Source organism: Chiloscyllium punctatum, chromosome 11 (assembly GCF_047496795.1).
Source record: "Chiloscyllium punctatum isolate Juve2018m chromosome 11, sChiPun1.3, whole genome shotgun sequence".
Lineage (NCBI taxonomy): Eukaryota > Metazoa > Chordata > Chondrichthyes > Orectolobiformes > Hemiscylliidae > Chiloscyllium > Chiloscyllium punctatum.
Window position 1 is genome coordinate 29508996 of NC_092749.1, and position 14886 is coordinate 29523881.

General features: G+C 41.9%; 1 protein-coding gene across 5 annotated transcripts in view; it reads left to right on the forward strand.

The window, feature by feature from the left end:
• LOC140482861 (muscarinic acetylcholine receptor M3-like) overlaps nt 1-14886 on the forward strand; it is a 664163-nt gene that overhangs the window by 417738 nt on the left and 231539 nt on the right. For 3 of the 5 annotated variants that reach the window (XM_072580568.1, XM_072580566.1, XM_072580570.1), the window contains exon 1: nt 5978-6176. The exons of the other annotated variants lie outside the window; for them this stretch is intronic. The gene's annotated coding sequence lies outside the window, so the exon portion shown is untranslated. Of the gene's footprint in view, nt 1-5977; nt 6177-14886 lie in introns of those variants that run through there. 5 annotated transcript variants of the gene reach the window in all.

Consider the following 14886-nt stretch of genomic DNA (forward strand, 5'->3'; position numbering starts at 1 on the left):
ATTTACAACCCTCTGGCTGAAGAAGTCCCTTCTCAATTCAGTCCTAAATCTGCTCCCTCGAATTTTCAGGCTATGTCCTCTTGTCCTAGTTTCACCTGTCAGTGGAAACATCCTTTCTGCATCTATCTTGCCTTTATAATTTTATATATTTCTATAAGATTCCCCTCTCATTCCTCTAAATTTCAATGAATATAATCCCATTCTACTCAGTCTCACCTCATAAACTAATCCTCTCAACTCCGGAATCAACCTAGTGAATCTCTTCTGTACCCTTTCCAGTACTAGTCCATCCTTTCTCAAGTAAGGAGACCAAAACACAATACTCCAGGTGTGGCCTTCCTATGCAGCTGCAACACAACCTCCCTGCTTTTAAACTCAATCTCTTTAGCAATGAAGGACAAAATTCCATTTGCTTTCCTAATTATTTGTTGTACCTGCAGACCAACCTTCTGTGATTCATGCACAAGGACACCCAGATCCTTCCACATAGCAGCATGCTGCAACTTTTTACCATTCAAGTAATAGTCCTTTTTACTGTTACTCCTACAAAAATGGATGACTTCACATTTATTAACATTATATTCCATCTGCCAGACCTTTGCCCACTCACTTAAAGTATCTTTGTTCCTCTGCAAAGTTTCACAGTCCTCTGCACACTTTGCTCTGCTATTCATCTTAGTGTCATCTGTAAAATTTGACATACTACACGTGGTCCCGAACTCCAAATCATCTATGTAAGTTGTCAATATTTGTGGTCCCAACACTGATTCCTGAGACACACCACTAGTTAATGATTGCCATCCAGAATAGCACTCATATATCCACACTCTTTGCTTCTCGTTAGTTAATCAATCCTCTATCATGCTAATACTTTACCGATATTCATCTTTACCTTTTTTAGCAGCCTTTTGTGCGGCACCTTGTCAAAGGCCTTTTGGAAATCTTGGTACACCACATCCACTGGGTTCCTGTTGTCCACTGTGCTCACAATATCTTCATAGAATTCCAAAGGATTAGCTAAGCATGACCTGCGCTTCATGAACCCACGCTGTGTCTGCCCAAATGGGCCACTTCTATCTAGATGCCTTGCTATTTCTTCCTTGATAATAGACTTAAGCATCTTCCCCACTTCAGAAGTTAAGCTAACTGGTCTATAATTTCCCATCTTTGTCTAACTCCCTCTTTAAACAGTGGCATCGCATTAGCTGTTTTCTAATCTGCTGGAACTGTCCCAGAAACCTACTATTTCACCCATCATCTCTTTTAGTACCCTGGGATGCATTCCATCAGGGCCAGGAGACTTGTCTATCCTGAGCTCCATTATCTTGTCCAACACTACCTCTTCCATGATAATGATTGTTTCCAGGTCCACACCTACCTTCATCTCTTTGTCAATTACTAGCAGGTTATTCATGTCTTCCACTCATCCTCTAAAGGACCAATATTTACTTTCGCCACCCTTCTTTATTTTATATATTTATAGAAACTTTTGCTATCTGTCTTTACATTCTGAGTTGGTTTTTTTCCTCATGTTCTATCTTACTTTTCCTTATAGCTCTTTGAGTGACCTTTAAAGCTTTCCTGCTGATCTTGGCCACTTTTTTTGCCTTGTTTTTCAATTTGATACTCTCCATTACTTCCTTAGACACCCATGGCAGATTACCCCTTTTCTTACAGTCCTTCCTTTTCATTGGAATATACTTTTGTTGAGCCCTTTGCAAAATTGCTTTGAAAGTCCTCCACTGTTCGTCAATTGTCCCACCATAAAGTTTTTGTTTTCAGTCTACTTTAGCTAACTCTTCCCTCATCCTATAGTCTTCCTTGTTTAAGCACAGGACCCTGAATTTTATCTTCACACTCTCCATCTGTATTTTAAATTCAACGATACTGTGATCGCTCCTTCCAATAGGATCCCTAACTATGAAGTCATTAATTATTCCTGTCTCATTACACAGTGATTCCTCTGCCTTTACTTTGTCAAGTCCTGCTTTATTGGTTTCTATGATATCTTCCTCATTCTTTTGAACTCCAGTGAACCCTAACTAAATCCTAACTGATTCAGCCTCTCCTCATACATTAGTACTGCAACACCAGGATTCAATCTGGTAAATCTCCATTGTGCGGCCTCTATAGTACGAACATCATTCCTGAGAAAAGGAGACCGACATGCCACACAGTACTCCAGATGTGATATCACCAAGGCCCTCTATAATTGCAGCAAGACATGCCTACTCCTGTATTTGAATCATCTCACTATGAAGACCAACATATCCTTTGCTTTCTTTACTACCTGCTGCACTTGTGTGCTTACCTTCAGCGACTGGTGCATGAGGATATGTCGGTCTCGTTGCACTTACCCTCTATCAATTTATAGCTATTCAGAGAATAACCTGCCTTCCTTGTTCTTCTACCAAAGCTGACAACCACACATTTTTCAATATCATAACGCATCTGCCATGCTTTGCCCACTGACTCAGCCTGTGCAAATCACACTGAAGCATCTCTGCAGCCTCTTTACTGCTCACCCTCCCACCCAGCTTTGTGTTATCTGCAAATTTGGAGATATTACATTTAGTTCCCTCATTCAAATCATTCATATATATTGTGAGTAGCTGGGGTCTCAGCACTGATTACTGTGGTAGACCATTAGTCACTACCTGCCAATCAGATAAAGACCTGGATAAATCATTTATTTTCTGTCCACTAACCAATCAGTAAATAATCTCCAATCCCATGCACTTTAATTTCACACACTTGTCCCCACACTATTTCTGGGGATGGCAAGACTATCCTCAGCATGCACCCAACCTTCAAGTTCCCTACCAGAATGGAAAGCCCATTTGGTCAGGCAATGTTTCTGAAGGCCAGTGCACCAATTTCAGAAATTTCTTAATTTCTGCAACCCATCCTGAAGATGAAAATGCTGTCCATAGTGCTCTTTGCTCACCATCACTGTAATTCTGACTGTCTTTTTTTTTGCCCACAAGATGTCCTTGGTTGAAGCAGCATAGGTGCAACAAATAGCATCGGAGATATCATCCGCCCTCTAGATTTCTTTCCCTGTGCTCTCCAACCCAATACTTTCAAAAGCACAGAATTACACATTATTCCCCATTATGTGCCCCCACCATCATAATTATCTTCTTCTTTCTTCCATATCTTTCCACCCCTAGGGTTTTCTCTGTTCTCACCATTCACTGGGTCTAAATGATCCATGTTGTAGTCAAATAGTCATTAACAACAAGCTCAATATGATATAAAGAATTATTAATGTAAGAATCAAAATGGAACAGTTGAAACTTGATTCATATCTTATTTCTTTCTCAGGTTTAGATTATGTTCTGTCAGTTTTTCATATTGCAAGGTTTATCAAAGGCCATTTGACCCAAATTGTCCATGATGCGGCAAGCAAGCCTCCTCCTCTATTATTTTTTTCTAAATCTACTATTGTGACCAGTTATTTCATTACCTCTCATAAATTGTCTCATTTCCTTTTCAGTGCAACTAAACCATTTGTCTCACCTCTCCCAATGGTAGTGAGTTCCACATTTGTACCACAATCTGGTTAGATTCTTCTGAATTCTGTAGGATTACTTGGTGACTATCACTTATTGAGAGCCTATAGTGTTTTCTGCCTAGCATTTCTGTATTTCTCTTCATTCCTGTTTATTGGTTTTGACAAAATCCATAATAGTTTCATTCGGCTTTTCTTTGCTGTCAATGTTAATGTTTCTCTTTTATTTTGTTTTTTATCTGTTTCCCTATTTATATGGTTGTATGTGTGTATATCTCTCATTTGCTCGCTCTATCTCTGTCTATTCAAGGTTTTGTATATTTTATTCCTTCTCTCTTTGGATATCTGGTTTATCTATGTTTGCTGGTTCCTTTCCTCCCACTTATTTGTTTCTCTGCTCTTCTTTAATCAGAGCCATCATCTCTGTTCAGACCTCTCTGTTCTTATCCATACGATATCCAATTGTCTTTGGTATTGTAAGGCTATCCCCTGTTTCTTAGATTGTCCCTGCCACCTGATAGTAATGGTATGAGAAGTCAAAGCAATAACACCTTATGTGGATCTTTTGGTACTCACTTGTGATTCATTTCCTCTACTCTGTTAAGCGTAACATTTTTGCTGAACCACAGGTGTCTTTCCATCTCCCCTTGACCTCTGACTGGAAGAGGGAAGCAAGTGTAATGTACAGCTGCAGGTCACTAGTGAATTTATGAATGTCAAGACTCGTGGACGAGGGAGAAAAAAGCATGTCCGAACTCAACAAGACTTGATTATAGTCTTTGCTACATGATTCGGTTTCATGTTAAACCTACTTTTGCTACAAAGCTGCACTGCAGAGGAAGCTGTCTGTATTGGCTGGATACAACAGTCCAAAAGATTCTTTAATTTTCCTTTTGCATTTCACTCACTAAATGAGCAGATGTAATTACAGAACGATTTAAAGAGAAAATACATTGTTTGCCCTTGATGGTTTCAGGTATAAATACATGCTAATGATCCCCAAGGGCCAAGAAAGCCCCAAATTGATTTCCTGCTCTGGTGTTGAATTAGCTGCTCTCACATTCTCTTGTGGCTTTCGACTGGGGAAAGACATAAAGTGTCCAATTTATCAGTGCCAATCGGAATGGCATTCTTTCTGCTCGATGTCAGAGAAGGACAAGATCTGACTTGGTTGCAATGCACCCATTGGCAAATGCCACAAGGGCATTCACTGCCTGGGCTCAGAACTTGAAAATTAACCATTTTCACAAGGGTTGCTACTGAGCTGACACACCAAAACTAGCTGCTACATCCTCAAGAGAATGGACGGTTAAGGGAAATAAAACACTGTTCTGGTTAAGTAGTCACAATTAGCCATCAATTAGTTTCAAACTATAACTCAGCCTTGGAGTACTGTTGACATTCAGAAGCTGGAAAGCTTCTCTATTGTGGGTTGTCATTTGTTTTACAGAATGAACCAATAGAATTGTAAATCTTTGTTCCTTGTAAAATAATAATAATGCAAGTGATCTTCAAGGATTAATAACCATTCTGCTGAATGACTTACAAATACTGTGGAAGAGTTATAAATGATGTGATTGGCCATAGTGACTGACCGTACGGGACAGACATACTCAGAAGGTTGGTTTTAGAATTTTACTGTGATCTCATCATATCTGTGTATTAAGATTCTGTTCACATCAGCAGTTGCTATTAGAAGTTGGAAAACCATTGGGAGATTTAATTTTAAAATGGCGATCGATTTTCTTTTCCCCATTCTGACAGATTAGTGAATGGAATACTAGGACTAATTTAAACAATGGGCTCAAAGACGGGGCATCACTGGGCACTTTTGAAACCAATGCCAGTGACAGGTTTATCATTGTTGCTTAGCAAAGAATGATTACTTGCACCTCCCTCGTCAATTATTGCTTAAATATATAGCAAGACCTTTGGAATATTTATATAATTAGAAAGTAATGTACAGAGAACTTCTGTGCTAAATCTCGGCTGTAGCAACTTTTACTTAAATATGCTGGCAATGTCTACCTCTTATGGATTGTGGATTTATATTAAATCGCTTTAATATTTAGTGGTTTAATTCATTTATAGTAAATCTTTAAGTAGAAGTTGTATCAAATTGTGCATAATTTGGGGAAGTAAGCTGTATGGGAGGCAGGGTCAATTGCAAATGCCTGTTCAATGCATTTTAATAGCAGAATGGAGTTGGAAATGACCTTTGTAGCATCATCCATGAAGCTGAGCAAGTGTGTGACCTGAACAGAGCAGCACAGCTTGCTGCCCTGTGCATTCGACATTCCTCAGCTATCCTTCAAATTCACAGCGTGCATATAGATCAAGTAGGTGTGCCAGCCATGACATCACCAGCACAGCAACAAATCAGATCGGCACATGGGCGGCATCAATTTCCAAGCGCCTGAAGGTATTTCCTGTACTGTATGTACTAGGCAGTGCAACAGAGGTTCGAAGCCAACAAGCAGACGGTCATAGACAGCGCTAACACGGCAAGGGACTAACTGAAAGGAGACGGAAAGTACCACAATGAGAGGGACCCGTTAGAATTGGCCAAGTTTTGCTTTGGTGGATTATTGCATACAATGGGACAGCCAAGTTACTTGTTCAGTCTGTCATATCCAAACCGTACCTGCGGAGAATGGGAAAGGTAAGCGGCTGCTTGTTTTGTTTTGGGGAATATTCACAGAAGAACCGATTCTCATTGCAATGTTGATAATATTTGCGAAAGATGCCACATTGTCAGATAGGTGACGGGTAAAAAGCAGGTGTATCCACCCCCCCTCACACACACTCCCCCCAAAAAAGGCACGCCTGCTGAACGCTGTACTTCAGCGAAGTTTTCATCGGAAGCCAGCTCCTAATGTCAGAGCATTGAACCTGTCGGAGGTGGCGAATTTTTTTCGTCTTTTTTTTTCTCTTTCCCCCGGGTAATCAGGGTGGGGTTTTTCCCTTTAACTCTTTCCCCCCCCCCCCCCGCCAGCACCTTGGAGATCACACTTTCAAAGTGCTTTGAAGGCTAGTTATAATTTGATGAGGGGAAGTAATGTCGCACTGTCTGGTGTTGGATCGAGTGAAGAGGTCGGTATGACCCAAAGTGTAGACCTGGCGAGCGCAGAACTCCAATCGGGCCAGCCTTGCTCAGTGAAGTCGGCGTTCATCTGTTTTCCTGCTGAGTAATAATTTGTGGGTGCGTTCAGCTAAGGGAACCACATTTGAGTTTTGATCATCTGTTTTCCGTCACCGGGTTTTTGCCCGAATGGATCTCTTTTGACATTTTTTTTTTAAAAAGCTACTAGTTATTTCACTCTGCCAGTCTCCGAGAGCCAAGCGGATCAATGTAAACGTGGAGCAATAGATGCTGAGGGGGAATATACAAACTGGCTGGTGGGGAACGATTGGGACACTTCAGGGCGACTGTGGGAAGTTGGGTCAGTCAGAAATCAGATTTCCACATGAAAAACAGTAGTCATTAATTAGTGGTTAAAACGCCTGGCTAGTGTGTTCATTTATTTCCGTGAACAGCCTGTCGAGATCATTGCCATTACACTTTGCCATTCGTAAAAAATAAACAGCAAGCAATTAATCTTGTGACCGCCGGCTGCCTTCTCCCTTGCTGTTCTTTTTTTTCCCTTCCTCCTAATCAAACAATCCAAACCCTGACACGGAAACCAACCCGGTTGCAATCATTCATAGATTGATAGATTTAACCAAAAAGGTAACTGATGTCAAACTGCTGGGTGAGATGATGTGGCAAAAGGTTTCCTACGTTTGCTTTTCAATGAGTGGTCAGAAATTTGAGAGACTTTTGAATGAAGACTCCCCTGAAATGCCTTGTCTCTGTCACATTTTGCTAAGGTTAAAACTTGGGGTATGTTTGCATGGATCGACCCTTCAGTAATTATTAAGAAATAAAAGCAGATTTTCAGCCCTGAACTTCCCACGGTTTCTAAAGCAAAAAGTGAATGTGTATCTTTCACAAAGGTGAAAATGTGCTTTGCTATAAATAGAGATCTTCAATAATCAGAATCAACAATCAATTACAGGTGTAGTGCAGTTCAAAACTCCATGGATCGCTTGAATTTTTTTTGTTTTGGATAGGATTTGGTGAGAATTGGATACAGGGGAAATATCTGCTTCAGCACTTCAACAGTTAATTGTATCTCTTTGGATGCCTGCAATGCAGTATCAGGCTTTAAAGGGTTAAGAAACATCTGATAGTCCCTTTATTATTAAATTCTGTGAGAGAATAGAGGATAATTCTTCCAATAGCAGGAACATCATCTTGCCTCGAGGACATATCAGCTGTCATCAATGAAACCACAGTCCCAAGTTGGAAGTACCCTCCCCCATCCATAGGTTAAAAAGGAGACTCTGTGCCACTGATTTACATGATTCAGATTTCGAGCCCCTACTCTCTGACCTAAGGAATCACAGCTTGGCTGAGATAAGTGGATTTAGTCTTGCAGGGCTATCGGGAGGAGGGGGAAATCAACTGTGGATTCTGCTGCTGGTCACTGTCCTTTTTAAGTATGTGCAAAATGTTGCCAACAACAAATTTGGGCTTGATTGCGAGTTACCCATGGTTAAATAGTCTACCGTAACACACTGCCTTTGTTCATAGAACAAGACTGGACATATACTGGCTTGCCACTGGAATCATATCCCAATTATAGCCTGTGCACACATTTTAGACAAAAATGGGACTGCAAATTTCTATCAAAATAAGCTGCATTAAAGCACAGCTTTTTCTTTTAAAATGAAAATATATTGTCATCTTCTTAATGTAGCCAAGTCAAGATTGCGTTATTAAATGACCAGATCGTGATGTGATCTGGACTCCCCTCGGTTAAATCAAACTGGTTACTCACTATAGGTCACAATTGTTTTCTATGTAGCTTTTCCTTCTGTAAATGTGAAAAACTCAATTTTTTTCTTTAAAATTGTCTGATGACATTGTAATTTGTATGGGAATGATCCTACCTTGAAGCGATTATGACTATTTGCAATGTTACCTAAGGTTCGTATCAGGAGCATTCTGCACAAGTACATAACTGATGGTCAAATGATACTCCTCGAAATGGCAACATAGTTTTGGAAAACAAAGTTAAAGATTCTATGAATTAATTCAGCCCAAATATAGGAACATTTTTCTGTGGAGGAGACAATTTTGAAGCGAAAGGCAAAATGTGTTCCAAATATCCATACTGTGTGAAGATATGATGAAATGATCATTACTTTTTCTGAGCTGTCAACAATTGAATGTAACTTTTTGCCCTTAAGTTAGTTTACAGGAGAGAAAAGGATTGTTATTGATCTCATGATTTCCTTAAATATGTAATTTTTATGGATCAGCTGTTTAGGTTTATTAATGACTCTCTAATGACTATATCTACTGAAAGTAATGACTATTTCTATCCAAATCAATTTGCATCCATTTATTCCCCTCAGTCAAAAATGTCTGAATTGTCTGACTGTGTGGAACTCTGGATCTAGTCTGTCACACGTCAAAAAAATTCTCAATCATGCTCTCTGTAAATGTTTCCATGATTAACAATCAGAGAGCCTTTAGTCTAACATAAGGTCACTGATGTATGATTGGTGGGGGTGTCAGAGTGAGCTTTAACCCCTTCATTCTGGGTTTGAATTAAACCCAGTGATAATCTCACTACCTCTCAATTACCACTTCCTTTAAATCATCCACTGCCTCCTCACCCAAGGTTTGTTTTGTCGTGAGAATATTATGAGTTAATAAATTAGGAAATGCTTTATAGTTCCAAGTGTCTCTTTACTGAATGACTATTGGAATCTTTCCATGCCTGTGCAGCCTGCAGTCAGAAGCAAGGCGTGTTTGTCCATTATGGCCTATTGCCAATTTTCTACCCCAAGCTCAAACTCCAGCCTAACCCCTTGGCGCTGTGCAGCCTCGGGCAAACCACACGGTATAAGCCACTTCCTCCCTGGGGCACATCATTGTGTGGCTTGTCACTGTTTCCTCTCCCGTGGCTTTCCAGCATTTCTTTCTATTCCATGAATGAACATGTCTGAGTCTGCAGCTCTCACTTCACTGTCATTACCATTCACCACTGTTTCCTATGGATTCCACCCTGGCTAACTCCAGGGAGCTTACGGTCCCCATCTGCAGGGCCTTCACCCCAATTTGGTCTATCCTCAGGACAACTCTGAGCAGATTTTAGGTGCATAATGCCTTTTAATTGATGAAAGGTATCTAAGACCACAACTTCAACTCTTTCAGGCTTCAGCTTCATCAGAGACTTAAAAAGCAGTCATCTGCTCCTTTCTGATGGCTGGCCAGCACATCTGATGTGGCGCTGGATGATAAACAGGCGTTTCAGGCTGGGTTCTCCATGTCTGCAGTGGCAAGCACCTTCTTACTGATAAACATCCTGCGGCTGGGCCAGGGTGACCATAGGCTCAAAGTAACAGACAGGCATCTTGCCTCAGCATGAAGAGGAGAACCAAGTTTAAAGTGTCTTGCTTTCCTTTCTACGTTAGGCAGAAGAGCTGCAAGGTGCTTTCTGACTTTCATAGACTGCTTCATTGTATCTTTTCTTTGGAAACTACAAATCGGTCCACTATCCGATCCTAAGATATTTCCACAATCCAAAGACACTGACCTCTCACCCTTCCATGAATTAAAAAAGTCCTGTACTCTGTTTGAGCAGGTTTTAAAAACTCCCTTAAATACTGAAGATGCTTATGGTCTGTAAATACATGCACATAGCTTTTGTAATGTGAGTGTCAGAAAATAAATTTCTATAAATAATAAGAAATGGAATAGTACTCATTTTACAAAACTTGTAACCCAATCTACTTATATACATTTCTGCCTTTCCTCTGGGGAAGGGTCACCAGACCCGAAACGTTAACTCCAATACCTCTTCACAGATGCTGCCAGACTGCTGAGCTTTTCCAGCAACTTCTAATTTTGTTTCTACTTAGTTGACATCCCACCTTGGATAAGTGACAATTTCCTCAAGAAAAATAAATCCAGCAAAGGAAGTTGCTCTCTTCTATTCCAACTGCAAATGATATGCCCTCACCATCGCTATTACCCTTCAGGCTGGTCCCTGTTTGTAGCAGCAGTGTCCTGTTTCATCCTGGCTGATCTTCCCTGCCGAACTCATTTTATGTTGTCAGCCAACTTCCACAATTCAAGTTTAAAGTTCTGCTTCAAATGTTCAAGTCTCTTCATGACTTCATCCTTTTCCATCCTGCCAACCTTATCCAGTGTTTCAGCCCCTACATCCCACTCACTTCTTCAACTCTTTATTCCCATGACCCTACCTTCTTATAAATTTCCTGTTCAACGTGCTTCATTCTGAGAGCCTGTACCTTCAATGTTAACACACAATGAATTCCCTTTCATACCTTTGTCTCACTAAATCGCCTCCGCTTCATAAACCCTCCACATTACAAGAAAATGCAGTATCTCTCTCGACACCTTTAAGATCTTTCTTAAACACTGCAATTTCAGCAATTGGTAAGTGGCCCTGCTGATATATCCTTCTTCAAATAGGTATCCAATTTCCCCTCTACGACATTTCGTAAACATTAAAAGCATGTAAAAATATTGTGTTATATTCATGCTTAGCTGAGCGACAGAACGAACAATCCGTGCCATCTGCATGTCAATACATGCAATGCTCTTTGACAATCTTGCTATTGTTTTGGAGCGTTGATCAACAAAATCAAAAGATTTGGCAGGTTTTGCTTTTTGCAAAATTGAGTTTTGATGTTGAGACATAAGCTGTAAAAAAATAGCATTTATTTACTGGGTATTGTGCTGCAGAAAATGTGTAGTCTCATGTTACAATATTCACTTGCATGTGACCTCTAGTGGCAGCCCTGTTCACTTGCATTAGTGTACTTCTGCTAAGCAAGGATGGCAGTCAGGAGGAATGGGATTGGGTGCACGCAGGCAAAAGAACAAAATGCTGAAAATTTGAGACAATAAGAGGGATGTTTGAAATATGCAGCAGGTATATTGGCATCTGAAAGGTGGGGGGGGGGGCAGCTTTTCGCATGCATAAGAACAGAGAAATTAATTCCAAGCAGGCGTGTGGATACATCGGAAACAAAATCAGAATTTATACAGAAGTTGAAACAGCACAGTCATTTAATGGGTACAAGCTCTAAGACATTAAAGAAATTGAGCATGAGAGAACAGCTGAGGGAATGAGAGGTCTGAGGTGAGTGGCAGGAATGAAAAGGCTAACGGTCAAATATAGAGACAGCCATCAATACTATACCATCAGTGAGTGAGAGGGGACTGTTTACACAGGATAAAACATTACAGAATTAGCAGAGGAGATACATACAGCCTTTGGTTATGGAAAAATATTTCATCATTTTACGTGTACTACACAATGTTAGTGATAAGCTGTTCTACTGTAAATGCAGTCTTCCAAGGATTTTTGTCATGAGATGCCCTCCCTTGATAGGAGTGGAATTTTCCCAGTGTAGTTACTGTTGGTTAGTTTCATGGTATCTGGTCTGCCACAGTCCAGCGTGAAATCTCTGACATAATCTTCCGCTCTTCATCTTATTCATTATGCGACCCAGCTCTTGGGTGCATTTTTGTGGGAATCGGATTGTCGGAGCGGCTGGAAGTATTGAGACTTCCCAGTGTACATAGCTCTCATTTGAAGCTACATTTAAAAACAAGCTTCACCCCACTTTAGCTGCTGCAAAGCCAGCGATGAGCTCTCACACTGTGCTACTCAGGCCTAATCATTGCAAATCTGACCCAGAAGGAAGGCAAGCTAGGTGCCCACTTCCTGGATGGAGAACCTGAAGGATGGGGGAGATGAGGGCAGTCCCTTTTTTGGTTGACTGTCACTGGAGGTGACACCATCAGACCAAGCTGGCCTGGCCAAAAATAATAGCCCAAGTCAGTGCACTGTCCCAGGTGAGGTTGGACACCCAGCAGTGCAGAAAGAAGATGAATGCTGCGACCTTCCCCACCCCACCCCCCCCACCCCACCCCCCCAGTTATCGTGCACCCCAAGTGCCACTATTCACTCAAACTCTGCCACTGCGTACACATCACACAAGAATCATGGAGTACACCTGTCAGTATTGCAGGTACTCTATCCACTGAACAGCTCTCACCCAATTCATCCTTCCGAACTATTTACCTTCCCTGCCCTCTACCCTTCCTATCCACTCACTGGGGACATCTCAATTACCTGCAATTCCTGCACTGCTTGCACTTGACCTACAGGACTAACCTGGTCCAATCTCTAGACCGCAAAGGATGGATTGCCGGGCTGTGGTAGAACAGAGTGCCTAACTGATTGACTGTGGCCAGTCTCCTAGACTGGAATCGAATGAATTGTGTCAGTGCCCCCCGTGACTGCCTGGCTCCATGCTTCACTCCTAGCTTCCCATGGTCTCCTTTTTACTTTTACACTTGATCCTTTGGGTGAAGTGCATGCAATATTTTTGCTGCCAGTGTGCCATTGCTGGTGCATGGTGCCACACAGCGACGGGCATCATTGATTGTTCAGTGCTTTAAACCATGACAAAATGCCTGCCTGTTCCTCTGTGATGAAAAGCAATTCAGGCTACAGAGGCTGGAACTCTGTAACTGAGCACTAACAACCTTGCGCATTGAGACATCAATGCGCACAATACAGAGTCTGTCAGGCCCAAAGGCAATGCTGAATTCAGCGAGTGTATGCTAAGGAAGTAATATGAAGGAGACAGAGGCTGGATGCATCCACAATGTGAGTGAGTCCAGAGGGAGCAAGCTAAGAACCTGTGCAGATGCATGAGGTGTGTGTGCATAACCCTGAGTGACTGGCAGAGGTTTGCAAATCATAGGTGTCCCTGAGCTCCAAAGTGAAATATTGAAGAGTTATAATGGTGTGAGAGTTATAATGGTGTGCGGGTTGGTCCCCTAGCAGGCATGGTTGAGCTGGGTGGGTTTGCCAGTGCCGACCTGTGTGGGTGAAGAGTCGAAGCAAATGTGACCTTGGAGCTGCAGGGATGTGGCCGTGAGAAAGTAGTTGCCCAATGGCAGGGACTAGTTTTTGGACAGTTGCAGCCTTCAGGACCTTGCTGTGATTTACATGTTGGGAACGGGCACCTTCTCATTTCTTGGGGGAAGAGACGAGAATTGGGACTTTGGAGAAATGCCTGGAAATATGTAGTTGCTGTGCAAAGGTGAGATATTGAAGTCACCATTTACCCTTTAGGGGGCATATCAGGAAAATTTTAATCACATCAAGAATCTGATTTCTTTCTTTCTCACTGTATACTTTCATCTCTTCCCGTTATTGCTCATACCACAGCATGAGGGAAATCTCCTCTCAGGGCAGGAGATCTTATTAATGGCTGGGGTGAAGGAAATGTGGGTGGGGAGGAAGAGGAAAAATATAATTAGTACAGGTGATCCATCATAGCTGTAGATTAATAATTATTAGGCTAGCTGTCTCATTGATTTAGGGGAAATGGATATGGTCACAGTCAAATACCTTCCCAGTGCTCCCTATCCCCTTCACAGTGTAGGAAAGCAGGGGCGTAGGTGTTGCCTGTTGGGGCCTGTTTGCCTCCAGTGTTCAGAGGGAACCTTGGGCTTGAAATTCCCCCCCCCCTCCCCCCGCTCCCCAAAATCTTGGGCAAGGGTAGAACCAGTATAGGTGGGGTGCCCAGTCCACATTCCCACTCACTCTGAAGTTCACCCCCAAACAGAGGGGCTGCCCGAGTGAGCAGTCCATCCATGATCTAGATTAGATTAGATCATATTACAGTGTGGAAACAGGCCCTTCGGCCCAACAAGTCCACACCGACCCGCCGAAACGCAACCCACCCATACCCCTACATTTACCCCTTACCTAACACTACGGGCAATTTAGCTATTTAGCATGAGCAATTCACCTAACCTGCACATCTTTGGACTGTGGGAGGAAACCGGAGCACCCGGAGGAAACCCACGCAGACACGGGGAGAACGTGCAAACTCCACACAGTCAGTCGCCTGAGGCGGGAATTGAACCCGGGTCTCTGGCGCTATGAGGCAGCAGTGCTAACCACTCTGCCACCGTGCCGCCCACAAAATTAAAATCTGTAAATAACCGATAAAGGGTTCACTCAGCTTTCTAAAAGATCAATTGACCCTGAGATTATGCTGCTCATGCCAACATTTCCTGTTTCCAGTTGCTTATCTTAATTAATGCTTTGCCAAAGCACAGAAAACAACGCCTTTCACATTTCCAGTCTTTCTTGAGGTCTCCATATACCTTATTTCTGCATGAAATGATGCATGGCTCTACAGTAATGCAAATAGACACAAGTGTCACTTTGTTTCAGTGAAATAACTTTTTTTCTAGAAGG